General features: G+C 36.2%; 1 long non-coding RNA gene and 1 other non-coding gene across 2 annotated transcripts; both read right to left on the bottom strand.

Moving 5' to 3' along the window:
• Positions 1 to 21,511: 21,511 nt before the first annotated feature.
• On the bottom strand, positions 21,512 to 22,355 carry LOC128293995 (uncharacterized). Its single transcript, XR_008284161.1, has 2 exons — positions 22,317 to 22,355; positions 21,512 to 21,783 (listed from the first exon to the last, which is right to left on the bottom strand). It is a non-coding gene; the product is annotated as an uncharacterized LOC128293995 (long non-coding RNA).
• Positions 22,356 to 25,071: 2,716 nt separating this feature from the next.
• Positions 25,072 to 25,178, bottom strand: LOC128294417 (small nucleolar RNA R71). The gene has a single exon (XR_008284729.1). It is a non-coding gene; the product is annotated as a small nucleolar RNA R71 (small nucleolar RNA).
• Between the last annotated feature and the right edge of the window lie 2,418 nt (positions 25,179 to 27,596).

Raw genomic sequence — 27,596 nt, 5'->3', positions numbered from 1 at the left:
TATCTAATTCGTAATACACAGAGGTCAGAGTAGTCGAACCCCAAAATAAAGGAGACTTTAACTAATAAACTGTACTAATTGGCCCGACCAAAAATTCTAGAAAAAAATTGTAGATGGATATATGAGTCTAGTTTTAGGAAAAATTTACGGAATCAGTTTTCGAGTTTTGCAACTCGAGATATGATTTTTAAAGTGACTGTGATGCAATTAGCCAGCTTGTCTGGAAATTTTAAAATGAACTGTGTAAGTAAATGAATTAAGTCCGTTAACACCTCGTGTTCGACTCCGGCAACGGTCTCGGGTACGGGGTGTTACAATTTTATTGGTATCAGAGCTACGGTTTAGTCGATTCTACGACTATCGTAATACGTTCGGGTCTAGCTATACATGTCATTATGTGTTTATTTGATAGTGTGGTGATTTCTGACAGTTAAAAATGTGTTTACTTATAGTAATGGATCCCGATCCTGACCGAGCGGTAGATGAAGATGTTGAGAGTGTAGCGCTTGCTCCCGCACAAGGGATAGCGCCAGTGGACTCTCATCCTATTGCTAGTAATCAGAACGATGAAGCTAGACAGGCTTTTTATAGCATGAAGAATGATTGGTTCAATCAATATATTTGAACTAATACGGCTGTTCCACAACCCCCACTCCCGACTAATACAACCCTCAAGACTGCGATACCTCCGAATCGACAGATGAGGTTAAATAAGCCCCCAGTTGATAGAATCTGAAAACACGGGGCTACTAAATTTAAAGCTACAGACAGCGATGATGCCGAGCAAGCTGAATTTTGGTTGGACAACACTATTCGGGTACTTGATGAACTATCTTACACACCCGATGAATGCCTAAAGTGTACTATCTTCTTGCTATGTGATTCTGCCTACTATTGGTGGAATACGTTGATTTCTGTTGTGCCCAGAGAGCGAGTAACTTGGGAGTTTTTCCAAACCGAGTTTCGAAAAAAGTATATCAGCCAGAGATTCATTGATCAAAAACAGAAAGAATTTCTTGAACTTAAACAAGGTTCCATGTCGGTTACTGATTATGAACGAATGTTTGTGAGGCTTAGCCGGTACGCTCGAGAATGCATTTCTTCAGAAGCTGTAATGTGTAAACGTTTCAAAGATGGACTGAATGAAGATATAAAACTGTATGTTGCCATTTTAGAAATCAGAGAATTTGTAGTACTTGTCGAGCGAGCTTGCAAAGCCGAAGAGCTCAGAAAGGAGAAAAGAAAAGCTGATATGAGAGCAAAGGAGTTTCATAAGAGATCTTCGGGGAAGCCCTTTCAACAGTCATCGAAGAAATTTAGAGATGATTTAGGCCGATCTAAAGACACTTTGGGTTTTTCCAGACGAGATCGCGATCGACCTCCTGTGAGTACGCGAGTCACTTCGGTTGCCAGTGTTGGAAATGATCGTCGGGACAGGACAGAGTGCCAGTATTGTGGTAAATGGCATTCGGGGAGTTGTAGATTCCATGCCCGCTCCTGTTATAAGTGTGGAACAGCTGACCACTTTATTAAAGATTGCCCGAGATTGTCTGAATAGAATGTAAATCAGAGTGGGAAACCGGGTGCTACTACTGCTCGAGGTAGACCATCTAGAAATACGAGAAATCCTAGTGGCGGTCAGAGAGGATCTAGAGATGCTACAACCGATCTGAGGCTCGTGCTCCTGCTAGAGCTTATGCTATACGTGCACGAGAGGATGCTTCCTCGCCAGATGTTATTACTGGTACTTTCACTCTCTTTGATACTAATGTGATTGCATTGATTGACCACGGTTCTACTCATTCATATGTATGCGAGACTTTAGCATCCAAGAAGACTTTACTGTTGAGTCTCATCGAGTTCGTAATTCGAGTATCGAATCCCTTGGGTCGTTATGTACTTGTTGACAAAGTGTGTAAGAAATGTCCCTAGTAATCCGAGGTTCTGTTTTCGGTGATTTGATGCTTTTACCGTTTGATGAATTTGATGTTATCCTCGGTATGGATTGGTTGACCGTACATGATGCAATTGTAAATTGCAAAAGAAAAACCATTGATTTGAGGTGTGTAAATAACGAGATAATCCAAGTTGAGTCTACTGACTTGAATGGGTTACCAGCTGTAATATCATCGATGTTGGCTCAGAAATATGTAAGAAAGGGGTGTGAAGCATACCTTGCATATGTACTTGATGACAAAGAGTTACAAAAGAAGCCTGAATCTGTGCCAGCGATTTGTGAATATCCGTATGTTTTTCCCGAAGAATTACCGGGTTTACCACCTGTTCGGGAGGTAGAGTTTGGTATTGAGCTTGTACCTGGGACTACACCGATTTCGATAGCTCCGTATCGTATGGCACCAACCGAGTTAAAGGAATTGAAAGCTCAGTTGTAAGAGTTGACGGATAGAGGTTTCACTCGACCGAGTTTCTCACCTTGGGGCGCACCAGTTTTGTTAGTGAAAAAGAAGGACGGAACCATGAGACTGTGCATCGACTATCGTCAGATGAATAAAGTGACAATAAAGAATAAATATCCGTTACCGCGTATTGATGATTTGTTCGATCAACTGAAAGGAGCCCCTATATTTTCGAAGATAGATTTGAGATCGGGTTATTATCAGTTGCGATTTAGAGACTCAGATATACCCAAAACTGCTTTCAGAACGAGATACGGTCACTATGAGTTCTTAGTGATGCCGTTTGGACTCACTAATGCCCCTTCGGTATTCATGGATTTGATGAATCGGATCTTCAGGCCATATTTGGATCAGTTTGTAGTTGTGTTTATCGATGACATTCTGGTCTATTCGAGAGATGAAACCGAACATGCTAAGCACCTGAGATTAGTGTTACAGATTTTACGGGATAAGCAGTTGTATGCTAAATTTAGTAAATGTGAGTTCTGGTTGAAAGAAGTTAGCTTTTTGGGACACGTGGTATCTGCATCGGGTATTAGAGTTGATCCGGAAAAATATCACCATACTTGATTGGAAGCCCTCAAGGAATATTATCAAGTCCGAGCTTTTGGGACTTGCTTACGGTTTACAGACGCTTTGTAAAGGGTTTCTCGATGATAGCCACCCCAATGACGAAACTACTCCGTAAAGATGTTAAGTTTGAGTGGTCGAAGAATGTCGAAAAGTTTTGATCTATTGAAAACTTATTTGATGAAGCTCGTCTTTGTACGGCCGAATCCAGTAAAGAGTTTGTCATTTACAGTGATGCATCCTTACTTGGGTTGGGTTGTGTGTTGATGCAAGAAGGTCGAGTTGTAGCTTACGCGTCGAGGCAATTGAAGCCGCATGAAAAAAATTATCCAACCCATGATCTTGAATTAGCTGCCATCGTATTCGCTTTGAAAATATGGCGACATTACTTATTTGGTGAGAAGTGCCATGTATTTTCGGATCACAAAAGTCTCAAATATTTGATGACTCAAAGAGATTTGAATCTGCGACAAAGACGTTGGCTTGAGTTGTTAAAAGATTATGAGCTTGTCATTGACTATCACCCGGGAAAGGCTAATGTGGTTGCGGATGCTTTAAGTCGTAAATCACTGTTTGCTTTACGAGCGATGAATGTACACTTGTCTGTTCTATCCGATAATGTGTTAGTAGCAGAATTAAAGGCTAAACCATTGCTGATTCATCAAATTCGTGAAGCTCAGAAAGTCGATGATGAATTGGTTGCAAAACGGGCTGAATGTATTTCGAATATGGAGTCAGAGTTTCAAATAGATGATGACGATTGTTTGAGGTTCAGAAGTCGATTGTTTGTTCCAAGAAATTCAAAACTTATTTCGATGATTCTGAACGAAGCACATTGTAGCCGTATGTCAATTCACCCGGGGAGTACGAAAATGTACAACGACCTGAGACGTCAGTTTTGGTGGCATGGTATGAAACGAGACATTTCTGACTTCGTTTCGAAGTGTTTGATATGTCAACAAGTGAAAGCGGAACATCAAGTGCCTTCAGGATTACTTCAGCCGATCATGATTCCCGAATGGAAGTGGGATCGAGTCACAATGGACTTTGTGTCTGGATTGCCATTGTCATCAAATAAGAAAGATGCGATCTGGGTTGTTGTTGATAGACTGACAAAGTCGGCTCATTTTATTCCTGTACGTACGAATTATTCCCTTGACAGGCTAGCTGAAATGTATGTATCTCAGATTGTAAGGTTACATAGAGTACCCATTTCTATTGTGTCCGATAGAGATCCGAGGTTCACATCGCGGTTTTCGAAGAAATTGCAAGAAGCTTTGGGTACCAAATTACATTTTAGCACCGCTTTTCATCCTCAGACTGATGGTCAATCCGAACGAATAATTCAGATACTCGAGGATATGTTGAGAAGTTGCATCCCTGAGTTTAGTGGTTCGTGGGAACGGTATTTACCTTTGATTGAATTCGCTTACAATAATAGTTTTCAATCAAGCATTAAGATGGCACCTTATGAGGCTTTGTACGGTCGTAAATGCCGTACACCATTGTTTTGGACCGAGCTTAGTGAGAGTAAAATTCTAAGAGTTGATTTGATTAAAGATGCTGAACAGAAAGTAAAAATAATCCGTGAAAGTCTGAAGGCAGCTTCAGATCGTCAGAAGTCGTACGCGGATTTGAAACGAAAAGACATTAAGTCTCAGGTAGGAGACAAAGTGTTTCTTAAAGTTTCACCTTGGAAAAAGATACTCAGATTTGGCTGTAAGGGCAAATTGAGTCCAAGGTTCATTGGGCCGTATGAAATATCCGAACGAATTGGTCCAGTTGCATATAGATTGATTTTACCCCCTGAACTCGAAAAGATTCACAATGTTTTTCATGTTTCGATGCTTCGACGTTATAGTTCCGATCCTTCGCACATAATTAATCCATCGGAGGTGGAAATTCAATCCGATGTAAGTTATGAAGAAGAACCAATTCGTGTCCTAGCTCGTGAGGTGAAAGAATTACGAAACAAAAAGGTTCCTTTAGTAAAGGTGTTATGGTTCAAACACGGGATTGAAGAAGCTACTTGGTAAACCGAGAACTCTATGAAAGAACGATACCCAAATTTATTCACTGGTAAGAATTTTCGGGGACGAAAATTTTTAAGTGGGGGAGAATTGTGACAGCCCTAATTTGACCTTAATCGGAAAGTGGTTTCGGGACCCCAAAACCGAGTCGTAAAAATAATTAACCATTAAATTTTGTGTTTATTGTATGTGAAACAGGCATGTGTGAAAGTTTCATGCTTCAATTTTGTCATTTGTATGCGAAATTATTAAATAGGACTTATGTGAGAAAATTTAGAAATGTGTTAGGCAAATGTTGAAGTGACTTATTAATGCATGTTATAAAAATGATGGGTTTGCATGTCAAATTTCCATTTATGATAAGTAGTGGCCGGCCATGATGGGATCATATACATATAATATGTATTAATTATTAGTTAGTAGCTTTATATTTTATAACATAAATAAATAAAAAGGAAAAGTAATTAAAATAAGGAAAGGAATGGTGAAGAAAACAAAGTATCACCTTGTTCTTCTTAGCCGTACAAGAAGAAGAAAAAGAGGGGGGGCATTCGGCCTTTTGAATGAAGAGAAGCTCAAGAGCTAAGGGGATCAAAATCAGATAAAGGAAAGGAGAAAGCAGTCGAGTAGTCTATCCGTAACTGCCCCAAATTATACTCGAGGTAAGTCTTTAAGTAATGGAACTTAGCTTATGATTTGATAAAGCAATTACATATATGTGACAGCCTTAAAACGACCCTAGTCGGAATGTGGTTTCGGGACTACAAAACCGAGGCATAAAAATAATTTAATATTTATTTTATTGCCTATAATATGTGTTAACTCATGTGTGACATTTTTGATGTTTTGATTTAGAGTTATAAATGTGAATTTCACTAGAAAGGACCTAGTAGAAAACTTTGGAAGTATGATGGGGGAATGTGTAATTAATAATTAAAGCATGCATGCAAAACAATGGCCTTGCATGTCAAATATCCCTCTTTTTATAAGAGGTGGCCGGCCATGACAATGAGGGATGGGCAAAACATGTCATAGACATGTTTTGTTGGTGCATTAGGGAGAAAAGAAATAAACAAATAAGCATGGGTAATAAAGAATGAAAAAAAAATGTGTGTGAGTGAACCCCCCTATTGCCGTGTATTGAAGAAAAGAAAAGAAAAAAATTGATCATCCTTTCATTCTCTCTTAACCGAAAATCCTAAGGAAGAAGAGGGAATTTTTGCTTCATGTTTGGTTTGGAAGAGGATTAGGAAGGGGTTTGGCTATACTTGCATCAAGATTAAGGTATGTTTGAGGTTGTGCCATGAGATTCATGCATGTTTTTAGTTACTAGCTTGATGTTCTTATTAGCCCATGGTTCAAATCTTTGTTATATCATGGGGATGGTATTTGGCCAAGGTGGATTTTGTGTTAATGCCATTGCATGTTAAATATGAAGCTTGTTAATGGTATATATGATGGGGGATTGATGGCTCTTGGACTTTCTTTTTAGTATTTTTGAGTAAGACATTAAGTTCTTTGCTTAATCATGACCAAAATTATGGTGTTGTGATGTATTCGGTCATGGTATATCCATAAGTATGATTCATGCATGTTGCATGGTAGGTAAGATTTGAGCTTTGGATATGTGTTTATATTTGGATATAAACAACTTGAGATTCGGCCCTTGCACCTACATGAATATGTGTTTGCACATGATGAATTGGTATGACATATATACTATTTCAAGGTGTATATTTGCTTGTGATGATGTTTCGGTTATGTAGTAAATGAAAGATGTGTATTGAGCTACAATATGTAATGCGTTAGTTAGTAAAATGTATGCTGTTTTTTTTGTGTGGTATTAAGTGTAAAATTGGCCTCAGCATAGACATGCATATTCGGCCAAATGAAGTAGATTGGTGTGCATGTATTCGGTTAGAGGCAACCGTATTGAAGCCTTATCTTGGCTTAGATAATTGACTAAATGGGTAATAAGTGAGGATGGTTGCCAAATATACAAACATACATATGCATGTGTAATTGAATTATGAATGTTTAGCAAGATGGTTAAACTAGTTGATTTATTGATTAAGCTCAAGGAGTTAAAGAAGGAGAATCAAGCAAGGAAAAGACGAAGGTCATCGAGTAGCCGACTTGGACTGTTTTACCCAACACAAGGTAGGTCACTAAGCATATATTTTGTGTTGATTTAAATAGACATAATGTCTATGTAATTATGCCGAAAGGAATGATAAATTTATATACATGTATGTATGTGGTGATGAAAGTATTGAATGAAAAGAAAAGAGGTGAGAAGTATTGAGTTGTTGATTTCGGCACTAAGTGTGCGGGTATAAACATTTGTGATCATGAGAATGGCACTAAGTGTGCGGGTTTAAAATTTGTACAGCACTAAGTGTGCGAGTTTGATCATATAGCACTAAGTGTGCGAGTTGATTATATAGCACTGAGTGTGCGGACTCACTATATGCTTTTGAATCACTATTGACACTGAGTGTGCGACATTATTGAGTTGACCACGGACAGCGGGTCGGGTAAGTACTTTGAGTTCATGGCTAATAGGCGCTATGTTTATATTTGGAGTTGAGCTTGGTAAGTTTCAACCTATGTGACAATGTAAATTGAAGTCACGTACATAAGAATTATCGCGGAATGAGTGAAAGGTCATGTAGATGTATGATTGAATCGAAAGGTCTAAGGAACTATGGTATAGTTCGGTTTGAATGGAGTAATTAGCCTCGTTCCATTTTGTTTCCTCTTGCGATAATGTTATTAATGGTTGTTAGTGCATTGCTTATGACTTACTGAGTTATATACTCATTCGGTGTTTGCTTGTCACCTATTTTAGGTTTCTTGGACTCGACTTTTTGCGTATTCGGGACCGTCATCGAAGTCATCACACCGGCTAACAACTTTTGGTATTTTCTTCGTAGTTGGTCTTGGAGTACATTACGTCATGTATAGGCTATTATGTTTTGTTTGAACTTGGTATGTAAAATTTTGAATAGCCATGCGAAAATGGCGTATAAATGTTTTGAGCATAACGTTATAATCATTTGGTATGTATATGCTCATTAAGAAGCACGAAATGTTTGGCAATGACCAGCCATTAGAATGGGTCATCATGATTATATTTTGGACTATATATGAAAAGGGGTGGTTGAATCATAGAAACTATGTGTTAGAGAAAGTCTACCCTAGAAATAGATGCTGGCAGCAACAGTGACGTGGATGTGAAAAATCACTAAAAATAGTAGAAATGGAATTAAATAGTGAATAAATTATGTAAATGAACCTTGATGAATCCATTTTCATATGGAAGAAACGAAACGGTCATATGAGTTGTATGTTAAAAGATATTTGGGTTTTCGTGAAACAGGGCCAGAACAGTTTCTGAATTCCCTGTTCCGAATTTGAAAATTCATTATAAATTAACCAGAGATAATTAGGAGTCATACCATATATGTATAAATTCCTCTTTGAGTTTAGTTTCTATAGAAACAAACGGCATCAGTATTGAATCCCTGCACAGGGAGTTATTCGAGTTGTAACGCACGAAGGTCAGTGTAGTATACCCCCGTAACATGGGAGACTTTAACTAATAAACTGTACTAATTGGCTCTACCAAAAATTCTAGAAAACAATCTGTAGATGGACATGTGAGTCTAGTTTCAGGGAAAAATTACGAAACTGATTTTCGAGTTGTAAAACTCAAGTTATGATTTTTGAAGCGACTAGTACACAGATTGGCAGCTTGTCTGGGAAATTCTCAATAAGTGGTTTGAAGTCTGTTAACACCTCGTGTTCGACTCCGGCGACGGTCTCGGGTTTGGGGTGTTACAATATATATACATATATGTGTGAATGTTAATTGGGGTTTAAATCCGAGCTTGGTCTCGAAGGGCTTTTGAGCTAGTGTCATAATCCGAGCTTGGTCTCGAAGGGCTTTTGAGCCAGTGTCATAACCGAACCTAGTTTCGAAGGGCCTTCGGGCCAATGTCATAATCCGAGCTTGGTCTCGAAGGGCTTTTTGAGTCAGCATTGAGAATCGGGCTTGGTTCCGAAGGGCGTCTGTGACGGCATAATATTGAGTTGAAAACTCGTAAATATTTGTACGAGAAATCATATAATACATGTTGAAACAATTTTAAACAAATGTGCTACTTACAGTAAGATAACTAGGTAAGTAATTTACTCTCGTTGAGAATATGATTATGTTAAATTATGACTTTGAAATTGGTGGGGATGCTTAGACCATTGTTTAAAATCATTCAAACGTTTATGATCTGATTATGATGTATGAGTTCCGAATTAGAGAGTTCAACTTCACAAATGTGAGATGTAGGTGTATATGCATGAGATTGACACGAAAATGTGAGATGAACATATTCGACTATAGAATGAATTTAGTTGGATATATATATATTGCTTTCACCTTTGTGATATGAATGATAAAAGTAGTACCTTAGTTATTTTCTATTCGGCCAAAGGATGAAACAAATAAACTTTGATATTATTATGCCACTCTTTTAAATGATTTCATCACTTAAACTTACTAAGCATCGAAGTGCTTAATCTTTTGCTTTAATTCTCTGTTTTATAGATTTTGTTCGTCAGCTATCGGACTCGGGAGTGTCAAAGTCGAAGTCGTCCACACTATCTAAGCCCTTTTGGTATATTTTTGTTTAACTTTGATAATGGCATGTATAGGGATGACTTTTGTTGTTAATTAAATACCTTTTGGTAATGTATGTGTGTATAGCCATGCGAAAATGGCTCGTATAATTTGAGTATGGCATTAAAATCATTTTGTGTATATATGCATGGTCTTAGGATATGGTTATTGAGTGGTATGGAAATGTTAGGTAAATGATCAGCCATTGGAATGGCTAATTATGATCATATTTGGTCCTATGTATGTCAAATTACAAGCTAATCCATGGAAACCATGAAATAGGTAAAATTTACCACAAAACATTTTTCAGACAGCAGTAGTGAAGTGAGTCAAAAAAATCACTAAAAATAGCAGAAATGGAATTAAATAATGAATAAAATATGGAATCGAAGCTTGATGAGTCTATTTTCATATGGAAGAAGCAAAATAGGTATATGAGCTATATTTTGTGAGATGTTTAAATTTTTGTGAAATAGGGCGAGAACGATTTCTGGATTCCCTATTATAACTTTGGAAATTCACCATAAATTTTACAAAGATAATTATAAGTCATGATTTATATGTACAGATTCATTATTGAGTCTAGTTTTATTAGAGACAAACGGCATAGTCATTGAAGCTCTGTACAGGGAGATATCTAATTCGTAATACACAGAGGTCAGAGTAGTCAAACCCCAAAATAGGGGAGACTTTAACTAATAAACTATACTAATTGGCCCGACCAAAAATTCTAGAAAAAAATTGTAGATGGATATATGAGTCTAGTGTCAGGAAAAATTTACGGAATCAGTTTTTGAGTTTTGGAACTCGAGATATGATTTTTAAAGTGACTGTGATGTAGTTAGCCAGCTTGTCTGGAAATTTTAAAATGAACTGTGTAAGTAAATGAATTAAGTCCGTTAACACCTCGTGTTCGACTCCGGCAACGGTCTCAGGTACGAGGTGTTACAATTTTATTGGTATCAGAGCTACGGTTTAGTCGATTCTAGGACTACTGTAATACGTTCGGGTCTAGCTATACATGCCATTATGTGTTTATTTGATAGTGTGGTGATTTCTGACAGTTAAAAATGTGTTTACTTATAGTAATGGATCCCGATCCTGATCGAGCGGTAGCTGATGATGTTGAGAGTGTAGCGCCTACTCCTGCGCAAGGGGCAGTGCCATTGAACTCTCAACCTATTGCTAGTAATCAGAACGATGAAGCTAGATAGGCTTTTTATAGCATGAAGAATGATTGGTTCAATCAATATATTCGAACTAATATGGCTGTTCCACAACCCCCACTCCCGACTAATACAAACCCTGCACCTGCGATACCTCCGGTAACTGACCAGATGAGGTTAAATAAGCCCCCAGTTGACAGAATCCGAAAACATGGGGCTACTAAATTTAAAGCTACAGACAGCGATGATGCCGAGCAAGCTGAATTTTGGTTGGACAACACTATTCGGGTACTTGATGAACTATCTTGCACACCCGATGAATGCCTAAAGTGTACTATCTCCTTGCTACGTGATTCCGCCTACTATTGGTGGAATACGTTGATTTTGTGCAGCCCAGAGAGCAAGTAACTTGGGAGTTTTTCCAAACCGAGTTTCGAAAAAAGTATATCAGCCAGAGATTCATTGATCAAAAACGGAAAGAATTTCTTGAACTTAAACAAGGTTCCATGTTGGTTACTGATTATGAATGAATGTTTGTGAGGCTTAGCCGGTACGCTCGAGAATGCATTTCTTCAGAAGCTGTAATGTGTAAACATTTCGAAGATGGACTGAACAAAGATATAAAACTGTATGTTGGCATTTTAGAAATCAGAGAATTTGTAGTACTTGTCGAGCGAGTTTGCAAAGCCGAAGAGCTCAGTAAGGAGAAAAGAAAAGCTGATATGGGAGTAAAGGAGTTTCGTAAGAGATCTTCGGGAAGCCCTTTCAATAGTCATTGAAGAAATTTAGAGATGATTTAGGCCGATCTAAAGACACTTTGGGTTTTTGCAAACGAGATCGCGATCGACCTCCTGTGAGTACGCGAGTCACTTCGGTTGCCAGTGTTGGAAATGATCGTCGGGACAGGACAGAGTGCCAGTATTGTGGTAAATGGCATTCAGGGAGTTGTAGATTCCATGCCCGCTCCTGTTATACGTGTGGATCAGCTGACCACTTTATTAAAGATTGCCTGAGATTGTCTGAATAGAATATAAATCAGAGTGGGAAACCGGGTGCTACTACTGCTCGAGGTAGACCATCTAGAAATACGGGAAATCCTAGTGGCAGTCAGAGAGGATCTAGAGATGCTACAACCAAATCTGAGGCTCGTGCTCCTGCTAGAGCTTATGCTATACGTGCACGAGAGGATGCTTCCTCGCCAGATGTTATTACTGGTACTTTCACTCTCTTTGATACTAATGTGATTGCATTGATTGACCCTGGTTCTACTCATTCATATGTATGCGAGACTTTAGCATCCAATAAGACTTTACCTATTGAGTCTACTACGTTCGTAATTCGAGTATCGAATCCCTTGGGTCGTTATCTACTTGTTGACAAAGTGTGTAAGAAATGTCCCTTAGTAATCCGAGGTTCCTATTTTCCGGCTGATTTGATGCTTTTACCGTTTGATGAATTTGATGTTATCCTCGGTATGGATTGGTTGACCGTACATGATGCAATTGTAAATTGCAAAAGAAAAACCATTGATTTGAGGTGTGTAAATAACGAGATAATCCGAGTTGAGTCTACTGACCTGAATGGGTTGCCAGCTGTAATATCATCGATGTTGGCTCAGAAATATGTAAGAAAGGGGTGTGAAGCATACCTTTCGTATGTACTTGATGACAAAGAGTTACAAAAGAAGTCTGAATCTGTGCCGGTGGTTTGTGAATATTCGGATGTTTTTCCCGAAGAATTACCGGGTTTACCACCTGTTCGGGAGGTAGAGTTTGGTATTGAGCTTGTACCTGGGACTACATCGATTTCAATAGCTCCGTATCGTATGGCACCAACCGAGTTAACGGAATTGAAAGCTCAGTTGCAAAAGTTGACGGATAGAGGTTTCACTCGACCGAGTTTCTCACTTTGGGGCGCACCAGTTTTGTTTGTGAAAAAGAAAGACGGAACCATGAGACTGTGCATCGACTATCGTCAGTTGAATAAAGTGACAATAAAGAATAAATATCCGTTACCGCATATTGATGATTTTTTCGATCAACTGAAAGGAGCCTATGTATTTTCGAAGATAGATTTGAGATCGGGTTATTATCAGTTGCGAGTTAGAGACTCAGATATACCCAAAACTGCTTTCAGAACGAGATACGGTCACTATGAGTTCTTAGCGATGCCGTTTGGACTCACTAATGCCCCTGCGGTATTCATGGATTTGATGAATCGAATCTTCAGACCATATTTAGATCAGTTTATAGTTGTGTTTATCGATGACATTCTGGTCTATTCGAGAGATGAAACCGAACATGCTAAGCACCTGAGATTAGTGTTACAGATTTTACGGGATAAGCAGTTGTATGCTAAATTCAGTAAATGTGAGTTCTGGTTGAAAGAAGTTAGCTTTTTGGGACATGTGGTATCTGCATCGGGTATTAGAGTAGATCTGGGAAAAATATCAGCCATACTTGATTGGAAGCCCCCAAGGAATATTACTGAAGTCCGGAGCTTTTTGGGACTTGCCGGTTACTACAGACGCTTTGTAAAGGGTTTCTCGATGATAGCCACCCCAATGACGAAACTACTCCAGAAAGATGTTAAGTTTGAGTGGTCAGAAGAATGTCAGAAAAGTTTTGATCAATTGAAAACTTATTTGACTGAAGCTCCGGTACTGGTACAGCCCAAATCCAGTAAAGAGTTTGTCATTTACAGTGATGCATCCTTACTTGGGTTGGGTTGTGTGTTGATGCAAGAAGGTCGAGTTGTAGCTTACGCGTCGAGGCAATTGAAGCCGCATGAAAAAAATTATCCAACCCATGATCTTGAATTAGCTGCCATCGTATTCGCTTTGAAAATATGGCGACATTACTTATTTGGTGAGACGTGTCATGTATTTTCGGATCACAAAAGTCTCAAATATTTGATGACTCAAAGAGATTTGAATCTGCGACAAAGACGTTGGCTTGAGTTGTTAAAAGATTATGAGCTTGTCATTGACTATCACCGGAAAGGCTAATGTGGTTGCGGATGCTTTAAGTCATAAATCCTTTGTTTGTTTTACTGACGATGAATGTACACTTGTCCGTTTCTACCCGATAATGTGTTAGTAGCGAATTAAAGGCTAAACCATTGTTGATTCATCAAATTCGTGAAGCTCAGAAAGTCGATGATGAATTGGTTTTAAAACGGGCTGAATGTATTTCGAATATGGAGTCAGAGTTTCAAATAGATGATGACGATTGTTTGAGGTTCAGAAGTCGATTGTGTGTTCCAAGAAATTCAGAACTTATTTCGATGATTCTGAACGAAGCACATTGTAGCCGTATGTCAATTCACCCGGGGAGTACGAAAATGTACAACGACCTGAGACGTCAGTTTTGGTGGCATGGTATGAAACGAGACATTTCTGACTTCGTTTCGAAGTGTTTGATATGTCAACAAGTGAAAGCGGAACATCAAGTGCCTTCAGGATTACTTCAGCCGATCATGATACCCGAATGGAAGTGGGATCGAGTCACAATGGACTTTGTGTCTGGATTGCCATTGTCATCAAGTAAGAAAGATGCGATCTGGGTTGTTGTTGATAGATTGACAAAGTCGGCTCATTTTATTCCTGTACGTACGGATTATTCCCTTGACAGGCTAGCTGAAATGTATGTATCTCAGATTGTAAGGTTACATGGAGTACCCATTTCTATTATGCCCGATAGAGATCCGAGGTTCACATCGTGGTTTTCGAAGAAATTGCAAGAAGCTTTGGGTACCAAATTACATTTTAGAACCGGTTTTCATCCTCAGACTGATGGTCAATTCGAACGAATAATTCAGATACTCGAGGATATGTTGAGATGTTGCATCCTTAAGTTTGGTGGTTCGTGGGAACGGTATTTACCTTTGATTGAATTCGCTTACAACAATAGTTTTCAATCAAGCATTAAGATGGCACCTTATGAGGCTTTGTACGGTCATAAATGCCGTACACCATTGTTTTGGATCGAGCTTAGTGAGAGTAAAATTCTCGGAGTTGATTTGATTAAAGATGCTGAACAGAAAGTAAAAATAATCCGTGAAAGTCTGGAGGCAGCTTCAGATCGTCAGAAGTCGTACGCGGATTTGAAACGAAAAGACATTGAGTATCAAGTAGGAGACAAAGTGTTTCCTAAAGTTTCACCTTGGAAAATGATACTCAGATTTGGCCATAAGGGCAAATTGAGTCCGAGGTTCATTGGGCCGTATGAAATATCCGAACGAATTGGTCCAGTTGCATATAGATTGATTTTACCCCCTGAACTCGAAAAGATTCACAACGTTTTTCATGTTTCGATGCTTCGATGTTATAGATCCGATCCTTCGCACATAATTAATCCATCGGAGGTGGAAATTCAATCCGATGTAAGTTATGAAGAAGAACCAATTCGTGTCCTAGCTCGTGAGGTGAAAGAATTACGAAACAAAAAGGTTCCTTTAGTAAAGGTGTTATGGTTCAAACACGGGATTGAAGAAGCTACTTGGGAAACCGAGAACTCTATGAAAGAACGATACCCAAATTTATTCACTGGTAAGAATTTTCGGGGACGAAAATTTTTAAGTGGGGGAGAATTGTGACAGCCCTAATTTGACCTTAGTCGGAAAGTGGTTTCGGGACCATAAAATCGAGTTGTAAAAATAATTAACCATTAAATTTTGTGTTTATTGTATGTGAAACAGGTATGTGTGAAAGTTTCATGCTTCAATTTTGTCATTTGTATGCAAAATTATTAAATAGGACTTATGTGAAAAAATTTAGAAATGTGTTAGGCAAATGTTGAAGTGACTTATTAATGCATGTTATAAAAATGATGGGTTTGCATGTCAAATTTCCATTTATGATAAGTAGTGGCCGGCCATGATGGGATCATATACATATAATATGTATTAATTATTAGTTAGTAGCTTTATATTTTATAACATAAATAAATAAAAAGGAAAAGTAATTAAAATAAGGAAAGGAATGGTGAAGAAAACAAAGTATCACCTTGTTCTTCTTAGCCGTACAAGAAGAAGAAAAAGAGGGGGGGCATTCGGCCTTTTGAATGAAGAGAAGCTCAAGAGCTAAGGGGATCAAAATCAGATAAAGGAAAGGAGAAAGCAGTCGAGTAGTCTATCCGTAACTGCCCCAAATTATACTCGAGGTAAGTCTTTAAGTAATGGAACTTAGCTTATGATTTGATAAAGCAATTACATATATATACATATATGTGTGAATGTTAATTGGGGTTTAAATCCGAGCTTGGTCTCGAAGGGCTTTTGAGCCAGTGTCATAATCCGAGCTTGGTCTCGAAGGGCTTTTGAGCGAGTGTCATAACCGAACCTAGTTTCGAAGGGCCTTCGAGCCAATGTCATAATCCGAGCTTGGTCTCGAAGGGCTTTTTGAGTCAGCGCTAAGAATCAGGCTTGGTTCCGAAGGGCGTCTGTGACGGCATAATATTGAGTTGAAAACTCGTAAATAGTCGTACGAGAAATCATATAATACATGTTGAAACAATTTTAAACAAATGTGCTACTTACAATAAGATAACTAGGTAAGTAATTTACTCTCGTTGAGAATATGATTATGTTAAATTATGACTTTGAAATTGGTGGGGATGCTTAGACCATTGTTTAAAATCATTGAACGCTTATGATCCGATTATGATGTATGAGTTCAATTAGAGAGTTCAACTTCACAAATGTGAGATGTAGGTGTATATGCATGAGATTGACACGGAAATGTGAGATGAACGTATTCGACTATAGAATGAATTTAGTTGGATATATTTATTGCTTTCACCTTTGTGATATGAATGATAAAAGTAGTACCTTAGTTATTTTCTATTCGGCCAAAGGATGAAACAAATAAACTTTGATATTATTATGCCACTCTTTTAAATGATTTCATTACTTAAACTTACTAAGCATCGAAGTGCTTAATCTTTTGCTTTAATTCTCTGTTTTATAGATTTTGTTCGTCAGCTGTCGGACTCGGGAGTGTCAAAGTCGAAGTCGTCCACACTATCTAAGCCCTTTTGGTATATTTTTGTTTAACTTTGATAATGGCATGTATAGGGATGACTTTTGTTGTTAATTAAATACCTTTTGGTAATGTATGTGTGTATAGCCATGCGAAAATGGCTCGTATAATTTGAGTATGGCATTAAAATCATTTTGTGTATATATGCATGGTCTTATGATATGGTTATTGAGTGGTATGGAAATGTTAGGTAAATGATCAGCCATTGGAATGGCTAATTATGATCATATTTGGTCCTATGTATGTCAAATTACTAGCTAATCTATGGAAACCATGAAATAGGTAAAATTTACCACAAAACATTTTTCAGACAGCAGTAGTGAAGTGAGTCAAAAAAATCACTAAAAATAGCAGAAATGGAATTAAATAATGAATAAAATATGGAATCGAAGCTTGATGAGTCTATTTTCATATGGAAGAAGCAAACAGGTATATGAGCTATATTTTGTGAGATGTTTAAATTTTTGTGAAACAGGGCCAGAACGATTTCTGGATCCCCTGTTATAACTTTGGAAATTCACCATAAATTTTAAAAAGATAACTATAAGTCATGATTTATATGTACAGATTTGTTATTGAGTCTAGTTTTATTAGAGACAAACGGCATAGTCATTGAAGCTCTGTAAAGGGAGATATCTAATTCGTAATACACAGAGGTCAGAGTAGTTGAACCCCAAAATAGGGGAGACTTTAACTAATAAACTGTACTAATTGGCCCGACCAAAAATTCTAGAAAAAAACTTATAGATGTATATATTGGTCTAGTTTCAGGAAAAATTTACGGAATCAGTTTTCGAGTTTTGGAACTCGAGATATGATTTTTAAAGTGACTATGATGCAGTTAGCCAGCTTGTCTGGAAATTTTAAAATGAACTGTGTAAGTAAATGAATTAAGTCCGTTAACACCTCGTGTTGGACTCTGAAAACGGTCTCGGGTACGGGGTGTTACACATGGTCTTACACTGGCTCTCATAATGTGGCCGATGCATGTCCCAGACATGTCTTACACTAGCTCACACAAGTGACCCAAATGTCATAGCATGAATATCCGATTTCTTTCCTGGGGTTCATTCGGGAATTCTACTATCTCTATTCTCATCACATTATCTCATTTCCACAATCAAGCAATTCATGCTATAATAATTTCAAGTACAATTCAATCACATACATTATCAATGTAATTGCATTATTTACATAAACTTTCCTTGGATTACAAAATGTGACGACTAGTCGATTTAGTCAATTTACTTGGCTTTTCCCCGGTCTAGATTTGGATTCGGTATTTGTTGATCTAAAATAACAAAATCCACTTATTTAGTCACCTTATCAATCTAGGAACTCTACCATACATAATTAGGCAAAATGACCATTTTACCCTTAAGCTCGAAAATTGATTTTTATTGAATTTCTTCACACCTTAAGCCTAGTCGAACCCTTTCTACTCTTATAGAAACTCCAAATTCCCACTATTTCATACACTTATCATCTATTTTACAACTTATGCAAAATAGTCCTTTAAGGTGTTTTCATGCTAACACATTCCACAAAAGTTGGTTATAAGACACCCAAGACTCATTTTCTTCCATAAAAATTCGGAAAACATTACAAATCCTTTCATGGCAAAGCCTTAAGCTCTTAATCATTTTGCAAAATAGTACCCTCATTTGAAAGCTCATGCTTCAAAGGTCTCAAAAGTACAAAAATATTCAAGAAAAGCCAAAAAAATTACTTACTTGTGAAGGCTTAAAATTGCTGAAATTTCAAGCTCTTAAAACCCAATTCTTTACTGAAATTTTCGGTGAAGAAGGAGAGGTGAAGGAGATGATATCATCCTTTGATTATTTTATTTCTACTTTAGTCAAAAAGTCAAAAAATCAATTACCTAACATTGATAATTTTCAATTCATTGTCCCTTATGATCGGCCACCCATTTCTAAGGGTCTAGTTGCCCTATAAAGGCCCCCAATTTTTATTCTCTACCTATTTGACACTTTTAGCTATCAATTTAGGACTTTTACATTTTATGCGATTTAGTTTTTTTTTCTCAATTGATCTCACGAACATCAAAATTAACTCACCAAATTTTTCATACACTAATATAAACATGCAATAACTCCAAAATAATAATAAAATAATTTATTCGACTCTGGACTTGTGGTCCCGAGACCACTATTTCAACTAGGCCCTAGATCGGGCTGTTACACCCCACGCCTAGCATCATCTCTTCATAGAGATTTTAGCAATTAAGCCTATTAAAGAGCCCTTGGTAGACCGTCTTGGAGAGCCATCAGCAAAGGAGCAAAGAAAAGAAGTGAGGAGCCTAGTCAGTCGGAGTCTTGCGTGATAGCCACTTTGATTTGGGTTTAGTCTTTCCTTTCTTTAATTTAATCTAAAAATGTTTGCTATGTGTTCTTTGTTCTTGTTTACAAAAATGTTAGCTTAATTTTGTTTAAGCTAGGATGATTTCTTTGATTAAATAATATTTATTTGATTCATGCTTATAATGTTTTTTTAATTAAAATCAAGTCTGTTTTTCATTCAATATGATTGAAATGCACCTAAATTAGCTGATCGATCCTAACCAAACGATAGTTAATGGACACATAATTGAAATGTGCATGCTCAATTTAGATCCTAACCCGATTAAATTGCAAGTTGCATAACAACTCTAACCAAGCTCTGTTATTTGCATAGTTTTTAGATTTGTGTGATTAAATTGTTTTAAACCTAACACATCCCTGTTACCTCACACTATTACTAAGAAACCCTTAGTAAATAAGAATCAGTAAAATGCGTATTTACTAAGTAAAGGATTCTGAAATGACCTAATGTGGTTTCCAAACTCATGAAAGATCGAGTTGCCATGGCATGTTTTTCCGAATGTTATTAAGCATGTTGATAATAAGTTGAGTTTAATTAAAGTAATGGTCCTAGTTTATTTATGTTATAATTGTTGCAAATTATGTTTAATTTTGCTAAAATCTATTTCATTCATATAGTTTGCATACTTAGGATAATTTGCTTGCATTTAGTTTAATATATTTCAATCATCACTTCCCAAACATGTAAAGTGATTTAACACAAATAAAATCCCTGTGGAGATGATAACTCGATACTTACTTATTACTTGATAACGACTGTGTACACTTGCACAAACCTACGCGTTACAAGTTTTTGGCGCCATTGCCGGGGATTCTTAACTGTTGCCATAGTCATTTCTTTTCGTGAAATTATTTATTTTCAATTTGATTTATTTCTAACATTACTAACTTATTCTTTTAATTTTGTGGTTTTCTTTTCAGGTGTTTATCAGCATAGATCAAATTATCGATTTACTCCCTGTAGAACTTGAAATTGAGCGAACTTTTAGACAAAGAAGACATGAATGAACAACTCAAAGAAAAGTCGAGATAGACCTTGGAAATCAGAATCAAGATCAAGGTAATGAAGTCGATCATGTATGAAATCCCATCGTCATTGCCAATGATAGAGATCGATACATCAAACAATATGCTGTGCCACTTTTCAGTGAGTTAAATCCAGGAATTAGAAGGCCAGATATTGAGGCAACCCAAATTGAATTGAAACTAGTGATGCTTCAAATGCTCCTAACGATGGGCCAATTCAGTGGTATGCCCACGGAAGATCCACATCTCCACCTTCGATTGTTTATGGAGGTGAGTGATTGTAACACCCCAATTACCAACACAATCACCAGGTCTGGACAATGAGATATCACATATGTTGCCGGAGCAATTGAAAACATTCATTAAAATATAAATAAAAAAATAACTCGCATATTAATTCATATCCAAAGCATTATATTTACATTTAAAAACTCGCATAGCATCACCAACACCAAACATATACATGGTACGAACCATTAACAACTATCATATGTGCCTATTTATAAAACATCTCGAAGTATGAATTAATTCTACAACTAAGTAGAATATAACATAAAATCCTATAGGTACATGCCAACCAGATTAACAAAAGTTTCACCAATTAGATGAATACGAGATTTTCTGTTGGATGCTAATAATAATGAGTTCACACGATTGAACCTAACCTGTACACGGAAGACAAACCGAACGCTGAGTAATCAACTCAATAGCATTTCTATAACTAATGTTATAATATAAAATAAATTATGTAAGGACTTAAATAAATTAAAAATCAAGGGTTCATAAGTAGTTAATATGTTAAATTATTTTATAAGAACATAATCCTTCCATATCGTATTTATAGTCATACCGACTAGTTGTCACATATTCATCTTCAAATTTCTTAACCTTTAAACTCCAAAATGCAATTTAAAAAATGAGTAATCGCTTACATTCATATAAATCATGCTTACGAAAGCTTCGATTGAGGCAACCCAAATTGAATTGAAACTAGTGATGTTTAAAATGCTCCAAACGATGGGTCAATTTAGTGGTATGCCCACGGAAGATCCACATCTCCACCTTCGATTGTTTATGGAGGTGAGTGACTGTAACACTCCAATTACCAACCCAATCACCAGGTCTGGACAATGGGATATCACATGCGTTGCCAGAGCAATTGAAAACATTCATTACAATATAAATAAAAAAATAACTCGCATATTAATTCAAATCCAAAGCATTATATTTACATTTAAAAACTCGCATAGCATCATCAACACCAAACATATACATGGTACGAACCATTAACAACTATCATATGTGCCTATTTATAGAACATCTCAAAGTATGAATTAATTCTCCAACTAACTAGAATATAACATAAAATCCTATAGGTACATGCCAACGAGATTAACAAAAGTTTCACCAATTAGATGAATACAGGATTTTCTGTTGGATGCTAATAATAATGAGTTCACACGATTGAACCTAACCTGCACACGGAAGACAAACCGAACGCTGAGTAATCAACTCAATAGCATTTCTATAACTAATGTTATAATATAAAAGAAATTATGTAATCCAAAGCATTATATTTACATTTAAAAACTCGCATAGCATCATCAACACCAAACATATACATGGTATGAACCATTAACAACTATCATATGTGCCTATTTATAAAACATCTCGAAGTATGAATTAATTCTCCAATTAAGTAGAATATAACATAAAATCCTATAGGTACATGCCAACCAGATTAAAAAAAGTTTCACAATTAGATGAATACGAGATTTTCTATTGGATGCTAATAATAATGAGTTCACACAATTGAACCTAACTTGCACACGGAAGACAAACCGAATGTTAAGCAATCAACTCAGTAGCATTTCTATAACTAATGTTATAATATAAAATAAATTATGTAAGGACTTAAATAAATTAAAAATCAAGGGTTCATAAGTAGTTAATATGTTAAATTATTTTATAAGAACATAATCCTTCCATATCATATTTATAGTCATACCGACTAGTTGTCACATATTCATCTTCAAATTTCTTGACCTGTAAACTCCAAAAGGTAATTAAAAAAAATGAGTAATCGCTTACTTTCATATAAATCATGCTTACGAAAGCTTCGAGAACAAACAAGGATTAAATTGTAGCATTTTGAAAATGACAAGTCAATAGTACGAAACAAGGGTCACATTTCATATATATATATATATAATACACATTATTATGTATAACATCATATTCAGATAATTCTTTAAAGCATGAAATGGATAGAATTGGTACCAATTTGACCAGTACTTAACATTCATGTTCAGTTAGAATTTTGAATCATGTAATAGATATTATTATTACCAAATTGGTCAACAATTTACTTACAAAAAATTTGACCAGATCTTGAAACATAAATAGACACAACAAATGCCACTTTTGGACAGCATTGCTACATGTTTCAGTTAGCTTTAATCTTTATTGTTACAATCATTTAAGGTTAGTATGACATAACCAATGATGTCCTATCTTGGACAGCATAATTACATGCTTTGGACAGTAATAATCCTCCTCTTAATGGCAACATTTAACAACTAAAATACAATAAGTGAATTAAATCAGACAACCAACGATTCACATCACAACATTAGCATTTTAATCATCTAAATACTATAATTATGACCTAATTTGGATAGTCAATGATTCATATTATAACAACAACATTTTAATTAGCTAAACACCATGAATTTGTCCTAATTTGGACAACCAATAATTTACAGTATAACAGCAACATATTAATTAGCTAAGCACCATAAATTTGTCCTAATTTGTACAGCCAATAATTTACAGTATAACAGAAGCATATTAATTAGCTAAGCACCATGAATTTGTCCTAATTTGGACAACCAATAATTTAAAGTATAACAACCACATATTAACTAGCTAAGCACCATGAATTTATCCTAATTTGGACAACCAATAATTTATAGTATAATAGCAACATATTAATTAGCTAAGCACCATGAATTTGTCCTAATTTGGACAACCAATATTTACAATAGCATATTAATTAGTAATAAATTATCTTAAGTTCAATTTTAACTCCCTCATGCAGTACAAACCCAACAACATGTAAGTTAACTTCTAACCTTCCCCAAATGTGCTTTTTAAACTTTAATGTACCATTCACCACGCAAATAGCTGTTATCAAAATTAATTAACCTTTTTTTCCACTGAATACCCAAATATAACTTTAACCTTTTTCAACTGAAAGTAACAATGAATGAACATTAAAATAAATAAAATTTTAAAGTATGGAGTTCAAGAACTCACTAAAGTCAACAGATTAAATAACCCTTAGATATAAGTTCAACAGCCTATGCTTTGTATTTATTCTCACCAAACAGTCCTCGTAATGGCAGCATTAAACACATAAATGACCAGGTTTCAGACATTTTAAAACACAAACTAATTTCCACAGCATAAATTTGATACATTAAACTGCATTCAGACAAGAATTCAATAGCATTAAATACATCACTACTATCCATTTCTTTCCATATCAGTCGAACCACACCGCAAGGAATACAAACATTATTAGCATGTATGCTATCTGCATGCAGCAACAGTTAAACTTCCATCTCCTACCATCGTTGCCAGTTTCACCATTTGATAGAACAATAAGGGAAAAAAGGAGAAAAAGAAAAAGGGCGTGAAAATCTCACCAAAAAACCCAACTGAAACTACTCTGAAACCGTGCCTTTCCCTTTCTTACTGCTGCTTCCAGCTTCTCCCTTGGCAAAAAGTTGCCAAACTTTCCCCTTCTTGCTGCACCGAATTTCCTAAGGAACCAGCTCTAAATTGAGCTTCAAATTAACATGCAATAGCTTTCCTCTTCCATCTCTATTCGAACAGTAAAGAGAATGGCAGAAATAAACAAAATTTCTCCTCTTTCACTCCTTTCCCCCCTTTCTCTTATTCGGCATGCCAATTGATGAGAAAGCCAAATATTCTCTTTTCTTTTCTTTTTTTCACTAAGCTCTTTGTTTCTTTTATTCCAATCATTTTCTTTTCGTTTTCTATTTAATTTACTCTAACTTAATTTACTAATTGTTTCTTTAATAATTATATATATATAATATAATATCCTCATAAACATCCACTATCAAAAATTTATAAAAACAATGGTCTATCTATTTAATAAGTCTTTCAATATAGATTCACCTTATAATTTAGTATTAATTCTTACTTTTATCACTTATTTGATTTAGTCCCTTTTTTTAAACACTCTTTCTTCAAAATTACATAACCAAAAATTTAATTCACTTCTAATATAACTATGTAAATAATTAATAAAATATTTACAAGTTCGGTTTAGGGAAACGAGGTCCCGATACCTCAATTCCAAAGCCATTGTCTTTAGAATCGATACACTTGTACCTTATCTAACTTTCTAATAACTAAAATTATTAGATCAACCGCAATATAATAGTGTAATACCTTCATAACTATAAATAAACAATATTCACTAATTCTATCTTCGGAAAACAACATTATGAAATTACCGTTTTAGACTCCATTGACTTTTAGATCGTAACAATGATTCATTCAAGATAGCCGATGTGACTGAAGACGCACTGAGGTTGAAGTTGTTTCTGTACTCGTTGCGAGATCGAGCATGAGCATGGCTCAATTCATTACTACGAAGTTCCTTATCTACATGGCAAGAATTAGCAGAGAGATTTTTGGTTAAGTATTTCCCGCCTAGCAAAAACGCTAAGTTGAGGAACAAGATCATAACTTTCCAACAATTGGATGACGAGTCTTTGTATAAGGCTTGGGAGAGGTTCAAGGAGTTACTTCGTAAGAGTCCTCATCATGGGATTCCTTATTGTATCTAGTTGGAGACATTCTATAATGGTCTCAATGCACATACAAGATTGATGGTAGATGCTTCTGCGAATGGTGCAATTTTGTCTAAGTCTTATAATGAGGCTTATGAGATCATTGAGAGGATTGTGAGTAATAACTATCAATAGCCAACAAATCGAACAGCTTCAGGAAGACGTGTAGCCAGAGTTAATGAAGTTGATGTCCTCACTTCGTTATCAGCTCAAGTATCGTCTATTTCTTCTATGTTAAAACAGTTTACCTTTAATAGTGCTAATAATTTTGCAGCTCAGCCACCAAGTCTGTTTGAAGTAGTTTCCTGTGTGTACTATGGGGAAGGTCATTCTTCTGAGAATTGTCCATCAAATCTCGAGTCAGTATACTATGTGGGGAACCAACATCAAAATAGGAGTGGACAAGGACCCCAGTCCAACTTTTATAATCATTCATGGCGTAATCATCCTAGCTTTTCTTGGAGCAACCAAGGAAATGGACAGAACAACAACTTTTTATAACATAGGCCCAACCAATCTCAAGGGTTTAATCAGCAAGCTCCAAAACCACCTCAAGCTGAGGCATCAAATAGTTTGGAGAACTTGTTGAAAGCGTACATGGCAAAGAATAACGCTTTAATCCAAAGCCAAGCAATAACATTGAAAAATTTGGAAAACCAAATGGGTCATTTAGCTACAAAGCTTCACAATAGACCGCAAGGAACCTTGTCGAATTATACTGAAAATCTAAGAAATTTGGGTAAAGAACATATCAAGGCAGTGGCTTTGCGAAGTGGTAAAATTTTGGAACCCCAATTAATTGATGTTGAAGATAAGCCCATTGAGAAGAATGAACCAGCTGTTGAAATTCCTACACCAAATGAATCAAAATCTGCAAAGGCTAACAAGGCGTATCCTAACTTAGTGAGTTTAGATACTTTAACATCTTCTTTGGATACAGATTTACCTACTCAGAAGAGTTATCCGGTTCAACTAAAAGTTCCATCACCTCCATATCTGCAAAGATTGCAACAACACAGGTAGAAACAAGAGGTGCAATTCAAGAAGTTTTTGGATGTTCTGAAGCAGTTACACATCAATATTCTGTCAGTGGAGGCTTTATAACAAATGCCAAATTATGTCAAGTTTATGAAGGATATATTGAGACTATTGCCTTGACAAAGAGTGAAGTGTGTTCCTGCAGAACAAACTGCCATCGAAATTGAAAGACCATGGAAGCTTTACTATACCCTGTAACGTTGGTGAATCTTACTGTGGTAAAGCTTTGTGTGACTTAGGAGTGAGTATCAACTTGATGCCTAAGTCTATTTTCAAGATACTAGGGATAGGTGAAGTAAGACCTAAAATTGTGACGCTTCAGCTAGCGGATCGATCTTTACCATATCTTAAAGGAAAGATCGAGGATGTTTTGGTAAGAGTTGATAAATTTATTTTTCCTGCTAATTTTGTTGTCTTAGATTTTGAAGTAGATAAGGAAGTGCTGATCATTCTTGGGAGACCTTTCTTAGCCATAGGAAGAACATTAATTGATGTGCAGAAAGGTGAACTCACCATGCGAGTTCAAGAAGATCAGATAATCTTTAACATTCTTAAAGTGATGAAATTTCCCGATCTGGAAGAAGAGTGTTCAGCTATGAAAGAGATAGAAACCTTGGTTTCTATGGAAAGCAATTTTAAAGAAGACCCATTGGAGAAAGCCTTAGATATTGACCCTTTGGAAGATGAAGAAGGTGAAGAAAACACGGCTTTGATGGAAACCAATCTGAGAAATTTAATTCAATTCACACGGTTTGAACCGTTAGAGTTAGAAGTCAGAAAATTTTTGCAACCCAAGTTGTCAATTGAAGAACCACCTAAACTCGAACTAAAGGTACTTCCTACCCATTTGAAATATGTTTATTTAGGTGACTGTTTCACTTTGCCGGTGATTATTTCATCATAACTGACGAAAGATCAAGAGGAGCAACTAATTACTGTTCTAAAGAAATTTAAGAAAGCAATTGGTTGGACCATAGTTGTGTGCCGAAGAAAGGTGGAATCACGATTGTTGAAAATGATAGTAACGAGTTGATTCCAATGAGAACTGTTACTATTTGGAAAATCTATATTGATTACAAAAAATTGAATAAAGCCACTCAAAAGGACCATTTTTTGTTGCCTTTTATGGATCAGATGTTAGATTGACTGGCAGGTAATAAATTCTATTATTTTTTAGATGGCTATTCGGGATATACCCAAATAGTTGTAGCTCCAGAAGACCAACATAAAACAACCTTTACTTGTCCATATAGTAAGTTTGCTTTTAGGCGAATGCCTTTTGGTTTATGCAATGCACCTGCAACATTTCAACAATGCATGATGGCAATATTCACTGATATGGTTGAAAATTTTGTTGAGGT

Source organism: Gossypium arboreum, chromosome 6 (assembly GCF_025698485.1).
Source record: "Gossypium arboreum isolate Shixiya-1 chromosome 6, ASM2569848v2, whole genome shotgun sequence".
NCBI lineage: Eukaryota > Viridiplantae > Streptophyta > Magnoliopsida > Malvales > Malvaceae > Gossypium > Gossypium arboreum.
Note: the sequence above shows the minus strand (reverse complement) of the source record. Positions and strands in the feature narration are given on the sequence as shown.